Source organism: Eptesicus fuscus, chromosome 5 (genome assembly GCF_027574615.1).
Source record: "Eptesicus fuscus isolate TK198812 chromosome 5, DD_ASM_mEF_20220401, whole genome shotgun sequence".
Lineage (NCBI taxonomy): Eukaryota > Metazoa > Chordata > Mammalia > Chiroptera > Vespertilionidae > Eptesicus > Eptesicus fuscus.
This window is the reverse complement of record NC_072477.1, coordinates 6656508-6670562: the sequence shown is the minus strand read 5'-3', so window position 1 is coordinate 6670562 and position 14055 is coordinate 6656508. Positions and strand designations below refer to the sequence as shown.

The window sequence follows — 14055 nt, the reverse complement described above, 5'->3', positions numbered from 1 at the left end:
AAGGGACCAACCTCAAACTTGAAACTGATCCAAAAGAATAAAATTGACTTAATTATCCTCATTTACATAATCCTTGGCCAAAGAAGTAAAACCTTTGATAAATTTATATCTAAATGGGCATAAATGTTTTTTATTTTTATGTAATATGTCTTATTTCACAATGTATGTTCATAATTGGACAATGCTTCACTTTCTCCTTTATCTAAGTATTATTTTTATTTGATGAGCTTATTAATGATTCGTTAATAATAAAAAATCTAAATCTACAAATCCAAAATAAGAACATGACCTATGTGCATTTCTGACATCTGTCTATAGCATCATTTCCAAAGAGGAATGAGACTAATTATGTATTGTGCTGTATCTTAGAGTTTCAGGCACTTCCTATTGTCCCTGAGAATTGCAGACACATCCTGTTCATTGCCCATGACACACCCTACCAGTTGTCCATCATTGGTCCAAGATTTGCCCTCTTTTCCCTCATTCATGTTTCTTGATTTATTAACTTTTCCATTGACTCATAATAACAAAATAAATTTACATGATCACAATAATTCAAGAACAATGCTCTTAAGTCTCCCTAACATTTGTCTACAGAATAATTTCCCTCCAAACTATCATTAATCAATGTTAGTGTTGCACAAACCCATTAAGGAACATATGTTCCACATGAACCCCATAGTGGGCCATGGTTAACTTCTTTCATTATACTTAACACATTTTCTGAACAATACAGTTAGTGTTCTTAAACTAATCACCCAGACCAGAAGAGATGTGGCTATTACTCACATTGGCCTCCATGGTCCCCACAAAGAATTCTTGGCCATGGCAGAAGTATCAAATCAGCTAGGTGCATTCACTCTGAGTATAAGCAATACAGATAATAAAATATTGAGACATTCTTGCCATAAATACATACTTTTCTCATTTCATTTTCTTAGTCATTTAGGTATGTGGAGAGTGATTATTTATTTTTCTCTAAAGTACAGGAACCACTTAAACTTACTATTGACTCAAAGCAAGAATACAGATTACTATACATCTCCATCTTTATAATTCTTACCCCAAAATGTAACACTTTGGTCTATGTATTGCTTAATGAACACCAGTGGTTCTAAGTTATATTAATAATAATTCTTGTCTGACAACATATTCTCATAGTGTGATATACCTTACCCTTTTTATACTGATATTTATTCTTTCATTTATTCACTTATAAAATTAAAATCCATGAAGCACCAAAGGCTGAGTTATAATCCTTAAATATGACTGAGCTCAACCCATAGGCTCATTCCCACGGATATAAACACTTCAGTTCCTTTTTGTAGTGGACCTCAGAAGAGCTCAGATGCGCTCCACTCTCATCAATGACCCATGGTTGGCCTTTTTCATTCATTTGCACACCCTTTTTATATATAGAATGATCCAGGCATCAGAGCTAAAACAGTGACCAGTACCTGTACCTCTTATGTGCTCCTTCCTCATAATGAAAATGCAGTGCATCTTCATCCATGAAGGCATTTTAGCGAAGACCTAAAAATAGAAATAGAAATATAAAGAGCTATAAAAATTAGTGTCATGGTCTTTTACTATTTTTAAAATCATCCTAAACATTACTAAATCAAATTAATCCTATACTTTGCCTCCTCATTATTAGTACCAGCCTGTCCTTGTTTGATTATATTCATGTATGCAGCCATTGGCTCATTGCAAATATAGATTCCTAAACTAGAGGTCCCCTAGAGCTCTTGGTTTTTTCAGAATGCTTAAATCATGTCTGGTCCACCCATTTTGTGGAGTATAAAGACAATGTTAAAAGAATGAGACATTTTTTCCACTGAACTACACATTTCCTCTTTCATTTACTTAGACGTTTACATATTTATTAATATATGTGTTACCTTGTTTTTCTTAATATAATAATCAACCTAGGACTCACCTTGATCCAGAGGAAGGGAATTAACTATTATTACCTATATCTGAATATATAAAAATGTTGTTCTCTACCAGGCAGCATCAGTAGAACTTGGGAATATATTAGAAATGCAGATTCTTGGACCCCATACCAATCCTACCAAATCAGAAATGCTGACAGTGAGTACCACTGTCTGTATTTTAACCAGCCTCTAGGTGATTCTGAAACTCAAGTTTGAGGAACATTGCTCTACATTACTTTAACCCAAAGAGCTAACCAACACCCTTGAACTATTGGTTTCTTAATACACTGCAGTATTTCAGAATTATATGAAAGTAATTTCTGTCTCACAACATTTTTTCTTAATTAAACCAGCTTTCCTTTGTCTATCTATTTTTTAAAATATTTTTATTGATTTCAGAGAGGAAGGGAAAGGAAGAGAGAATCATTGATCAGCTGCCACCTGTATGCCCTCTACTGGGGATTGAGCCCAAAACCCAGGCATGTGCCCTGACCAGGAATCAAACAAACCATGACCTCCTAGTTCATAGGTCAACACTCAACCACTGAGCTACACTGGCCAGACTTTCTATCTATTTATCTAACTAACATTTATCCAGTCTACTTACTGATTCTTTCATTTATTCCCTAAGAATAATGCAATAAATCCCCAAGTTCCACTGAAACCTCATAATTAGATTCTTGAAAATTAGTAAAATCTAGCTCAAGACTTATTCCCACAAGTGTAATATACCATACCCTTTTTTGAAATAAACATCAATAATGCAGAAATGAATTCATCACGAGACATGTTCAGGATTCATTCCATTCACATCATGGATCCTTGTTCTCTAAAGATATAAGGAAGAACAGCCATGATCCCCCTATCCACTGGGCATCCAAACACTGTCAGTATCTTACTTCTTCCTATGGATTGCACCACTGAATTAATACCTTAGATCTTTCCCCAGAGGAATGGTTAAAAGTGGAGGTACACACCTAACAGGGAATAATAAGTAGCTTTGAAAGTGAATGTAAAAGTCTCAAACTTTAAAAAAAAATTGTACTGAATATTAGCATAACCAATGGACACAGAAACTGGGGTAGTGGGGGTGAGGAGGGGTCAATCGGGGGGAAAAGGAGATATATGTAAAACTTTAGACAATAAAAAATAATAATAAAATAAAATAAATTGTACTGAAACGACTTCATAAAATGTGCTACACAGCATATCTTTATCAAAGATCCATATGTTATTTAAGTACATAGCTATTTATTAATAGCTTTATCTTCCTTTCATTTAATTCATGAAAAACATTAGAAACTATTAATTTTTAAACAAAATCAAAACTATTTAACTTCCCAGAAACCCAAAACAGAAATGGTATTGTATATCTCTGTCTAATTAATTCCCTTCAATCCAACTGATAAGAGCAAATTTTTTTTTTCATAAGGGGGACATAGCATGAGTAGAACTGATGAAGGATGATGCTTCAACATATACTCATCACTGGTCAGGTGCTCTGTCCCCTTTATCTTATTAAATTATTAACCTGTTTGTTAATTACTGATAAGAAAATCAGTATGTCTGTGTACAAACTCAAGATGATAACACTAACTGACTGTAACTAACTGCAGGTGCTCACTGGCATAAGTATTGGGGAACAATATACTTTTTCCAAATTCATTGCAGAAAAATTGACAAATAAAGTTGGAAATCTTTAACGTGCACAGCATGATGATTTGATTTACATTGTGGAATGATTACCCATGGAGCACAGTGAAGCCAAATGGATTGGTCTTAACTGTCAACGGACATATTTTTGTCACCAGTTCATGCTCGGCCATCTTTAATGTAGTTGATTAAATTATATAATCATTTTACTACTTATTATGTTTTCAAAAAACACCTGCTACATAGTTACAGCACAGAACATGAACATTGACAAATACACATGCCCCTTCTGCTAATATAAAAGCCTCTCCATACTGTTAATGGACTTCAGTTCTTTGAAAATGGATTGGGGATGATGTTTGTTTCATTATGCCATCTTCCTTTCACATTTGACTCTATTTATCCTTTACTTGTTCATACATTTGTGTAGTTATTATTGCATTAACTTTTAATAAGAAATCAAATCTGTTTTTCATTGTACCTCGGAGTTCAAGGTAAGCAGTATTCGCCTTTGACTCACCTGCCGCCAGGCCACAGTATACACCCCGTATTCACCTTCTTGTTCTTTATTCAGTGTCATTTTATGAAGAGAGAAATGATTAAATCATTAATAATAAACATATAACAAATTAGTTTTTAAAAGTAGCTTTAATATCCCTAAACATATGATACAAAATCACTTTCTAAAGAGCAAATAGTCTAGGTCTGTTTTGCTAATGAATCTCAGTGTTGAATATATGGATTAGTCAATGTACTTTCTTCAGTGTAACCTCTTTATTATTAATCCATGATTGGCATAGACTAATCTCTACCATCTGTCTATAGAATTATTTCCCTCAGCAACTCATCCCTTTTATTAAATAACCTCAATGTTTTGTATATAAATTAATAAACATAGTGCTTCACATTAATTGCATTTTGGTTGGCATGCACTGATTATATTTCACACTTCTTAGCAATAGAGTGAATACCCTTAAGCCACCCAAACTGAGACAAGAACGTGAATATTACTCACAGACACAGAGATTCATGGTCAAGACCATCACCACAGAAGAATCCTGAAATCCGTTAGGGCAGGTCCATTCTGGAGTGAAGAGCATAGTAGATGGTTAAGAAAGGTTGAGACCTCTTATCTACTGATCCTTGCATTTAACTTTTTATTAGTCATTTAAGAAAACTAGCAATATGTAAAAATGTCTAAATTCTCACAAGTGACCAAATAATAGCGACCTTGCCCCGGACACAGAATATGAACATTGTCTGTTACTGTGAAACGCTGACTATAAAATCTTTAGCCAAAGAGGTAATCTGTGGGCCATTATTTCCTAATGTGCAGGAGTTTTTTCTATATATATGCGTTGTATTTCTTATCTAACTGCATATCTTTGTATTTGGGCAATTCTAATGATCTTTATCTTTACTTACATGTTTTATTGATTATTTCATTGATCAGTTGTAAATAGAAAGACAATACATGAATGTAAATAAAAAAAAATCCTCATAGACTTATGAATTGTCTAGGGGATCCCTTCACAGAGGGCAATGGACTAGTATGCATTTGTGCTGGAACCCAGACACGTGTTCAGCGTATTAACTCACACACCACCAGGAGTCATCGTTGATCCACGATGTCATTGTCCCTCCTTTTCTCTAATATTTCCTATAATGTGTACAGAGTAATTTATTCATTTATCAAAATAATCTTAAGATCCTATTATTCATAAAAACTCAAGAAAAGCCTTAATATTCCTATTCTTTGTATCAAATCATTCTCACATAAATCTTTCTCATTGAAGAATGTATATTCTTCATATATATATACATATATATATACATATTCATCGATATAATCAATGTTATATCAATGAATAAAAGAAATCCCACATTTGTCACTGGGCTAGATTTGGCTTTCTTTGATTATATTTCACACTTTTTAATGTTACAGGGAATACCCATTAAAAAAATGTGGGAACTGAGACAAGAACTTACTTACAAATAGAGGCAATCAGAGAGCTCGTGACCAGGGAAGATGCTGGAGTCAGCTCCATAGCATCCACTCTCAGGAGTACAGAGCACAAAACAACACAGAAAGATGAGACCTAATCTCCATTGCTCCCTGACTTCTACATTTCATTATTCGTTGATTAATGATCAGATTTATTTGTTCTTCTCTTAATAAATTAAACATCAGAATTGTAACTGACTCAGAGCAGTAACTATTACTTATCATTATATATCTCATTCTTAGTCAAAGATGTAATACACTTGATCCATTTAATATTGATTGCAATATACATTAGTATTATTTTCTTCTATACATTTTAACAATGAACAATACTTCACCCTCTTCATCCGTATTTATTTTGTCGTTTATTCTTTTATAATAATATTTTGTAAAATTTATGAACACAAAACGAAGAACAAGAGCTTTGTAAATTCCTGACATCTGTCTATACAATCACTTCTAACACAAAGAAGGAACTAGGTTTCTTTGTGTTAGACCTCAGAGTTCCAAACACATTCGTTTTTACTGTATATGTTTGACTCCTAGGCCACCAGTCGTCATCATTGTGACAGGCTGGAATTCTTTTCTTCATTCTCATCTATACCTGTTTACCGATCAATTTATCAATTCACTAATAATAATAAAAATATCTGTGAATAATAAATACACAAAGACAAGATTCTTAATATCTCTAATCTTTATCTATAGAAGTATTTGCCTCAATGCCTATGCCTATGTTACTAATCAGCTTCATTGATGCAAATAACCATTAATTGACATCAAGTTTCATGTCAATTCCATATTTATTAGGCGAGTATGACTAGCCTCCTTTGAACATACTTAATACTATTTTATAGCATTACAGTGAATACTCTAAACAAACAATCTAAACCAAGAGAAGAATTAGGCTATGACTTACATGTACCTCTACAGAGGGCCGACCCGCGGAGCTCCTGATGATGGCCAAGGGCTCAGTCAGCTACAGTGTGTTCGTGCTGAGGACACAAAGCAGAGAAGATAACGACATTGAGAGACAGTCTACTGAGGCACACAATCACCTTCCACTTAGCCAGTCACTCAAGAATATACTACGTACCCATGAACAAACCAAACAATACCAAACTTGACTCAAAGAATTAAAAACTTTGACTATTATTTACTGTCTGTATCATTCTTAGCCAAAGAGGGGAGATAATAGAACCATTTACATTTCTTAATGAATGACAGTATTTTCAATTTGCATTAGAAATGTTGATTGTCTCACCCTCTTCATCTTACTTATTCTTGTACATTGGTTCTTTTTGAACCATTTATTAAAATAGAGTCAAAAACTCATGAAAACGAACCAAGAAAATGGTCCTTTTTCATTCCCTAGTATCTGTCTATAGGATCACTTCACACAAAGGCACTAGACTATGTCTCTCTCTCTATTGGACCTCAGAGTTTCAGACACATCGTATTCATCATCTCCGTGACTCTTACTCCAGCAACTGTCATCATTGGTCCATACTGTGGCCTGTCTGTCTTCATTCTCATTGTTCTCTCTCATTACTTATCATCAATATTACAAATAAGCATTAGTAAATATAATGCTTCATAATATCTCACATTTATCATTTCCTATGGTTGGTGTGGGGCTTCCATTCCACACTTTTAGCAATACAATGAATACCCTTTTAAAAAATTCTTCAACAAACACAAGAACTGTAACCTTTACTCACATTTCATCTCAATGCTTTACACAGAGGAAACCATAGATCTTGTTACCATGGAAAACACTTAAATCAGCTTGAGCATGTTGATTCTGAGGAGTACAAGACAGAGCAGATAATTAAAAATTGAAACCTTTTCTCCATTAGTCGTGTTCTTTCTCATTTCATTCTATCAGTTATTTAGGTATTTACTTCTTCAGAACATATATACATATAAAATATAAATATACATATTAAAAATTAACATCCTCATCTCAAGACTGACACAGGCCAATAAAACTGTATATTAATTCTCAGTGTCAGTGTTTATATAATCCTTAGACAAGAGGTAAGGCACTTGGTCCATTTCTTTCTTAACATCAGTTTTTCAGTTTATGTTAATTGTATTTCTTGATAAGGCTTCATCCTTGTTTTATTTAGTGATATATTTGTTTATTGGTTCTATCATTGATACATTGATACTAATAGTAATATACTAGAAATCCATGAATCCAACATGACAACAACAATTTCCTTGCATGTTCCTAATGAGAGAGGAAACAGACTAGATTTTGTTTGGGTTTTGGACCTCAGACTTCCAGACACATAGCAATCATAGTACCTCCTTCATATGCCATCAGGGATCATCATTGGTCCAGGCTTGGGCCTCTTCTTCCTCATTCGCACCTACAGTTGTTAATTGTTCAATCTACTACTTAATAATTAAACACATATTTGTGCATCACAAAAATGCAAGGACAAGAGCCTCAAGATTGTTGTCACACTCCTTTAGGACCAATGGCTTATTGATTATACCTCTTTTCATTCATCATCCCCATTATTCCAAAGGTAAAACAATCAGCATAATGTTTCGTACATGTCCAGTTTAATCATTGGGCCACGGTTGGTCTTTTTCCCACTTTTTAAATGACTACACTGATATCCTAAACAAACTTCCCTGACCAAGACAAAAACTTTGGTTATTACTCACACTGGCCTTCATGCCCCTCCATGGAGCTTCTGAACACGACAGATGCTGAATCCTCTTCAGGGGTTTTCGTTCGGAGAAGTGCAAAGCAAAGGAGACAGACAATAACAAGATGGAAACATTATCACACCTTACATTTAGTCAATCATAGAATACAGTGATGTGGGCTAATACTTAATATCATACTTTTAGTGACCAGAGTAAGAACTTTATCGAAGACGGAAGGTACTGGAACCATTTACTTTTGGTAACGGAATACAGTATTTTAAATAAACTGGAATATTTTTTATTCCTTCACCACAGATTAAGAGTGTATGATGCGCGACTGGTGTGGGTCAGTGGTTGAGCGTTGACCTCTGAATCAGGAGGCAGAGGTTTGATTCCTGATCAGGGCACATGCTCAGGTTGTGGGCTTGGTCCCCAGTGGGGGGGGGGTGCAGGAGGCAGCCAATTAATTTTTCTCTCTCATCATTGATGTTTCTCTTTCTCTCCCTTCCTCTCTGAAATGAATTTAAAAAAAATTTTTAAAGAGTGTATGTTATTCATCTCTGATTTTTAAAATTTGTACACTGAGTCTGAAATTGATCCACTTATAATAAAATAATAAAAATCCATTCATTTCTACCTCTGTATCAAATAAATCATTAATTCATTAATAATTAAGTGAACACATGACTCACAATATCCAAGGACAAGATTGTTGAATATCTCTCCCATTTGTCTATAGAATCATTTCCCACACAGACTATTTCTTTTTCATTAATCAACCTCAATGCTGTACATTAGTGATTAATAATATAATGTTTCTTATCATTTGGCCATAGTTAATTTTTATTATGTTTAATATTTTAATAACTCAATAAATATGTTTAAACAAATAATGCAGTCTAAGATGACAACTTAATGAACTTCAGTTTTTTCAATAAACGCTCATCTTTTTCATCATTCTTATCTGCATAAGCTCATTCATTAATTCATTGATTTACTAATATTAAATTTTAAAACTATATGATTCATATAAAACAAGAATAAGAGTAATAAATATTCCACATATAGGACCATTTGTCTTATTGATATATCTCTTTAATTATCACCAATGTTTCATATATGATTAATTAAGATAATCTTCAGACCAATCCCATATTTATAATTCACGATAGTTGGCATCTTGGACTATATTTCGCATTCTTGATGACATGAATATTTGAGAGAAAAAAATCTCAAAGAAATGAACTGTTCCAATGTCTTACTCACATTGGCCTCTACTCACTATACAAACAGGCAACCATAGATCACGTGACCACGGATGATGCTTCCATCTGCTCAAGTGCGTCCTTCTGAGGAATACAGATAGAGCAGATGGTGAATACATTAAGGCCTCCTCTAAATTGACCCTTTTCCCACTTATTTCATCTACTCAGTCATAAAGGCATTTATTATATTTCATAATTTATACACATATAGAAACATAAATATAAATATAATGATATGACTCTTTAGAAAAATAATGTCCTTTGTCCATTTATTTCTTATCAGATTTTTCAGTTTATATTAATATTTCTTGCCTCACCATATAAATTCATAGTTGAAAAGACCAACTTAGTGAAGCCTTGTTTCCTTAGTGATATATTTGTTTATTGATTTTTATCATTGATTCATTGATATTAATAGTAATATACTAGAAATCCATTAATCCAAAATTACAAGAACAATAGGATCATTTGCCAGAGAGGAAATAGATTAGATTTTCTTTGGTTTTAGACCTCAGACTTCCAGACACATAGCAATCATAGTACTTGCTTCATATGCCATCAGTCATCATCATTGGTCCAGTTTTGGGCCTTTTTTCTTCATTCTCATCTGCATGTTTATACATTAATTCATCAATAATAATTAAATACATATCAATGAATCACAGAAGCTCAAGAACAAGAGCCTTAGAATCTTTATCATTTTTTAAGAATCATTGGCTAATTTTATTAATTGTCTTCATAATTTAAAAGATAGATTAGTCAACATAATATTTCATATATTTCCAACTTAATCATTGGAACATAGTTGGAATTTTTTCTTATATTGAATATTTGAAAATATATACTCAGAGAACACCCTAACCAAATACCCAAAGCAAAATGAGAACTCTGAAAATTACTCACGTTGGTCTTCGTGCTCCTACAGGCAAATAGGAAGATCACTGACCAAGGCACAATGCTTAATTCAGCTTGGGTGTGTCCATCTAAAGAATAGAAAGCAGAATAGAGGATAACACAATTGAGATATTTTCTCTACTGGTCTTTGCATTTACATTACATTATCTGGTGATTAAGTTATATATTATTTTGGGGTAATATTTATTAAACTTTCCACTAACCCCAATATTGACCATTATTTATATCATCTATAACATCCTCAGCTAAAGGTATGTTGGACCTCAGAGTTCCAGAGTATTCATCATCAATGACTCATACGCCACCAGTAGTCATCATTGGTCCAGGGTTAGCCTTTTTTATCCACTCTCATTTATGTTTATTAATTAATTCATCAATTTAGCTGATCATAATAAAATTTAAAAAAATATGAAGCACACCAAAACCTAGAGTATGAGCCTTGACTAGTCCTATATCTGTCTATACAATCATTTATGACATCAATATATCTTTCATTAATCATCCTCAAAGTTTTATATAGGGATCAATCACTATAATGTTACATATCAATTCCATATTTAATAATGGACCATGGTTGGCTTTCTTTGGTTATAATTCACACTTTTCAAATACAGAGTCTATGTTCATCACAAAACTCACATCTGTTTCTATGCAGCAAACACACAAGCAGACATCTTGAGACCATGGGAGAATCTGTAGTTCAGGTCCAGTGCATCCATTCTGAGAAGTGCAAGCACAGAGGGAGATGAAAAGTTGAGACTTTATCTGCACTAACTTTTCTTTCTGCATTTAATTTACTCAGCAACTTAAATATTTACTCACTTTCATAACTTACAATGCTTCACACATTTATATTAATTTACTTGTATGTGTTTTTTTAGTTCTTTCACTAATCTATGCTCATGGAATCATTATCCATGAACACAAAAAGTGAAGAACATACTTTGCATGTTATTAACATCTGTCACTATGGTCATTTCCAACAGAGGAAATAGACTAGATTTCTTATTGAGTTGGACCTCAGAGTCCCGACATACAGTATTCATCATCCATGACTCATACCCCACCAGTCGTCATCATTGGTCCAAAATTGGCCCTCTTCTTCTCCATTAATTTCTAATTTTCTTTGTTAATTAATAATTTCACTAATAAATAGATAAATCACAGAAACTTTAAAAAAAATTTAAGTTTCTTTAATAGCCATATGATCATTTGTCAGCTTGATTACATCTTTACAGCACAATGTTCATCTGGCATATGTTACTATGACATCATGAGAATGTCATATGTATCATTGGGCCATGGTTGGCCTTCTTGAATTCTTTTAACAATACAGGAAATATCCTTTAAGAACTACCCAAATCAAGACAAAGTCTTTGACTATACTCACATGAGTCTCCATGCTCCTAACACATGGAGGAAACTAGAGAGCTTCTGACCATGAATGATGATTAAGTCTGCAGGGAACGATCATTCTGAGAGTAAAAAGCAGAACAATTGATTAAAATATGAAAATATTCTCTTCATTAATCCTGAAATCCTCCTATCATTTTATTAGACATTTAAGTCTGTATTAAATTATGATATTTTTTCTTGAGAAGATAATGCTGAAGAAGACACAGAACAAATGAGAGTGTGGACTGTTATTTGTAGTGTAGGTATCATTCCTTAGATCAGTGGTTCTCAACCTTTCTAATGCCACGACCCTTTAATACAGTTCCTCATGTTGTGGTGACCCCCAACCATAAAATTGTTTTCGTTGCTACTTCATAACTGTAATGTTGCTACTGTTATGAATTGTAACGTAAATATCTGTGTTTTCTGATGGTCTTAGGCGACCCTGCTAACGGTTTTCAAAATGTGGGTCACGTCCCACAGGTTGAGAACCACTGCTGTAGAGCCGAAGACCATCGGAAAACACAGATATTTACGTTACGATTCATAACAGTAGCAAAATTACAGTTATGAAGTAGCAACGAAAATAATTTTATGGTTGGGGTCACCACAACATGAGGAACTGTATTAAAGGTTCGCGGCATTAGAAAGGTTGAGAACCACTGCCTTAGATAAAGAAGTAATGCCTTTAAGACATTTATTTCTTAATGAACTTCAGTGTCTTTAATATATAGTAACAGCATTTCTGGCCTCACCATATATTTACATAGTTGGACAATGTTTCACCCTCTTTATTCATATATTTATATTCTTTCCATTTATATTAATAAAATCAAATTCCATGAAAACAAAACTAAGAACAAAATCCTTGAATATTCCTAACATCTGTCCATTGGAATATTTCAACAGAAGGTATAGATTAGATTATATACTGTGTGAAACCTCAGAATAACAGGCCACATAGTATTCATCATCCATGACTCATACTCTACCAGTTATCACCATTGGTCCAGATTGGCCCTCATTATCTTCAATTGTGTCTACATGTTTTTACTAATTAATTCATCCACTAATAGTAATAAAATAAATGCCTACAGGCCATAAAAACTTTAAACTAGATCCTTGAATATTTCCAGTATTTCTCTACAGAATTACTTCATACTTATATAAATCCTATATTGTCAGTAGGAAGTAATTCTGTAGAGAAATATTATATATATGCATATATATATGTATATATATATATATTTCATTAATTGACTCCAATGCTTGCTATAAAAATTAATGTAAACTTTAATCCTATTTTACAATTGAAGCTGACTAAATTGTGTCTCTGTAAAGGGAGGTTTAAATGAACTGTGGCTCAGAATTAAAACTGAATAATACATTTTACATAAATTAATTGAATAATTAATTCTTAAAATGAATAAATGGTCTTGATTTTTTCTCCTTAGTTGACCAAAGATGTGCTAAATTGGCCCACACATAACCTTCATTCATTTTATTTGTATATGTAACTATTTATTTCCTTTCAATAAGAGTTAAGTCCCTATGCCCTAGCTCAGTTGACTAATGACTTTGCCGACCACTGGGATAGGGGCTTAATCACAAGGAACAACAGCAGCCTGTAATAAATATATTCAAAATTGCAAGAGTGTAAGAGCCCGGGCCTGTTTTCTTTCCCTGAAAAGCAATTGCATAGAACTGTATTCACCACTCTCCAGGCTGCATCACATGGGCTCCTCATTGGTCCATGCTGTGCCCTCTTTCAAATAATTGATTGAAATGTTAACTTATTCTTTTCCACATAATAATAATATCATTACTATTTGTGACTCCACAGAAACAGGATAATATTAATGCCTGTCCATATATTCATTGGGCACAAAAAGAAAAGACCAAATAATCTTTTCTGTTCTTTTTAAATTAAAAAAATAGTGAAGCTCATTGAATTAATCCTAACTGGTCATGTGACACATTCAACATAGTCTGTGTCTAAGTCCTCTCAATTGTGTAGTGATTTAATCAATAATTTGTTTTAGCTAATGTTGTGCCCTTTCCTATAAAACAAAAAACCAATAACTCGGCCCAGAAAAATATCATGGGCTCTTACATCCATTTACATAAATGCTCTTTACCCAAAAGGGTCAGCTCTAATAAATGTATTTATTTTACTGCAATAGTGCTTCAGAAATGTATTAACAATGATTTTATATTA

General features: G+C 33.2%; 1 non-coding gene and 7 pseudogenes across 1 annotated transcript; all 8 read right to left on the bottom strand.

The window, feature by feature from the left end:
• Positions 1–5153: 5153 nt before the first annotated feature.
• LOC114227526 (small nucleolar RNA SNORD113/SNORD114 family) lies at positions 5154–5216 on the bottom strand (annotated as a pseudogene).
• An 870-nt stretch (positions 5217–6086) lies between these two features.
• Positions 6087–6166, bottom strand: LOC114227529 (small nucleolar RNA SNORD113/SNORD114 family; annotated as a pseudogene).
• Positions 6167–7025: 859 nt separating this feature from the next.
• Positions 7026–7102, bottom strand: LOC114227509 (small nucleolar RNA SNORD113/SNORD114 family; annotated as a pseudogene).
• A 767-nt stretch (positions 7103–7869) lies between these two features.
• On the bottom strand, positions 7870–7944 carry LOC114227507 (small nucleolar RNA SNORD113/SNORD114 family; annotated as a pseudogene).
• A 2087-nt stretch (positions 7945–10031) lies between these two features.
• On the bottom strand, positions 10032–10106 carry LOC114227535 (small nucleolar RNA SNORD113/SNORD114 family; annotated as a pseudogene).
• Positions 10107–10698: 592 nt separating this feature from the next.
• On the bottom strand, positions 10699–10767 carry LOC114227528 (small nucleolar RNA SNORD113/SNORD114 family). The gene has a single exon (XR_003613577.1). It is a non-coding gene; the product is annotated as a small nucleolar RNA SNORD113/SNORD114 family (small nucleolar RNA).
• A 688-nt stretch (positions 10768–11455) lies between these two features.
• On the bottom strand, positions 11456–11529 carry LOC114227534 (small nucleolar RNA SNORD113/SNORD114 family; annotated as a pseudogene).
• Positions 11530–12773: 1244 nt separating this feature from the next.
• LOC129149202 (small nucleolar RNA SNORD113/SNORD114 family) lies at positions 12774–12849 on the bottom strand (annotated as a pseudogene).
• Between the last annotated feature and the right edge of the window lie 1206 nt (positions 12850–14055).